This window comes from Mus caroli, unplaced genomic scaffold (assembly GCF_900094665.2).
Source record: "Mus caroli unplaced genomic scaffold, CAROLI_EIJ_v1.1 scaffold_11296_1, whole genome shotgun sequence".
Lineage (NCBI taxonomy): Eukaryota > Metazoa > Chordata > Mammalia > Rodentia > Muridae > Mus > Mus caroli.
In genome coordinates this window covers 43,981-45,802 of record NW_018389441.1, presented here as the reverse complement: position 1 = coordinate 45,802, position 1,822 = coordinate 43,981, and positions in this window count along the sequence as shown.

Below are 1,822 nucleotides of genomic sequence, written 5' to 3'. Positions count from 1 at the left end.
GAGAGGGAGATTTTCTCAGGTAAGAGGATATTTCCAGGGGGATTTAAGATCATTTGGACTTTCTTTGTGTTACCTGCTCATGCCTTCCTGTGACATCCAGTTTCTTTCATGATCCTCGTGACCCTGAAGAATCACTCAGAACTTGGAACCATGCTCATGATTTTTACTCCAAATTCTCCCAGTTCCTTTTTTTTTTTTTTAGCTGGTAATTGGCTTCTGCTCTGAGTCCTGTCGAGTCAGAACAGGCGGGGGGGGGGGGAGGGGTGGGGATCATTGTGCCTGGGAGGACTGTCCTGAGTCAGGATGATATTGATGCTTTTAAGCCACCCTTTTACTTACTATTCAGTGTCAGTGGTTTTCTCCAGAGCATCCCTGAGCTTAGAGTATGTGAACTTAGAAGAGTGAATCCAACCAAATGTAGATTCCCTTGAGTGGTTCTGGCTGTGAGTGTCTGGCTGTGGACTCCAGCACATGTGATGCCTGCAGAGAGAGAGAGAGAGAGAGAGAGAGAGAGAGAGAGAGAGAGAGAGAGAGAGAGAAGTACACTCACTTGGAAGTGGGGAACTTCCTGTGGTGTTTCCCTTTGGAGAAGGAGGCTTTGACAGTTTACTGTGTCCTTGTTAGTTTTAACTGTTACCTTGACACAGCCAGAAGTCACCTCAGGGAAAAGTCTACACTGAATAATTTCCTTATCAGCTCTGGCTATGGACATGTCTGAGAGTAATTGTCTAAAGTGATGCAGGAATCTCAGGGCACTGTGGGTAGCACCATCCCTAGACAGATGGTCTTTGTATAAGAGAGGTAGTTAAGCATGAATCAGATAATGAGCCAGCAAATGAGCCAGCAAGCAGCGTGTTTTTTTCCTTGACTTCCTTCAAGGCTACACTATGACCCAGACCTGGACAGGAAATGCGTGCTCTGCTCTCTTGAACTGCTTCTGTTCTCAGTGCTTTTATCACAGTGAGAGAAAGAGACCTGGAGCAGTGTACAGGGAAGAGCAGTTGGCACTTCCATTTGAGCCACTGCTCTGTTCCCTGTCCTCAGTAGGGGTCCCTCAGTATCCAGTGGGCCAGCAGAAAAAGGGATTGAGAAACCAGACATGGGCAGGTGAGTACAGGTGCACCCCGTTTCCATTACTGTCCTCTTGCTTGAGTCTGACGAGAAATGAACCATGACATCTTTCCACTGTCATTTTGTGAGCACAGGGCTCCTCCCAAGGGGTCTCATCCTCTGGATGCACACTTCATCCAACTTTAGTCCATGACTTGACAGGGAGAACCTGGAAGCCTGCCTAGACTCACCCTACACTAGATGGAAAAAGGAGTTCTGCAGAGCCCAGTGAGCAGAATGATGGTCCCTGCATCCCACCTGTGCAGAAGGGATCAGGGCAGGTCATTTTTGTGGTGTTGAACCCCTCTGCTGTAGCCCTAGGCATGAGACTGCAGTTCTCACAGAGAACTACATGGGGCAATATCATGTTGCACACTCAACATTAGGACCATTGTTTCCTTGAGCTAGGAGACCTTGCCTAGGAGACTGCTTTCCATTCCTGTCCCCACTAACCTTGATCTTCCTCCCTAGACCCTGCTCTGTTTCTTCTGTCTGAGAAGACCCCTCTCTCTAGGGAACCTGAAAGTTTCCTGTCAGAGACCATCCCGTGAGAAAGTGATCCCTTCTCAAATGGCCTTGTGCTAAGAGCTGGTTGCCACCCCCCTTCCTCCTTATTCCCTTCCTAACACCTAAGGCTGTAAAGTTGAATAATGGTCCCCTCTTCCTTATCTCTTCCTGAGTTCCCATGACATCCAAGGACATGAGTTACGCC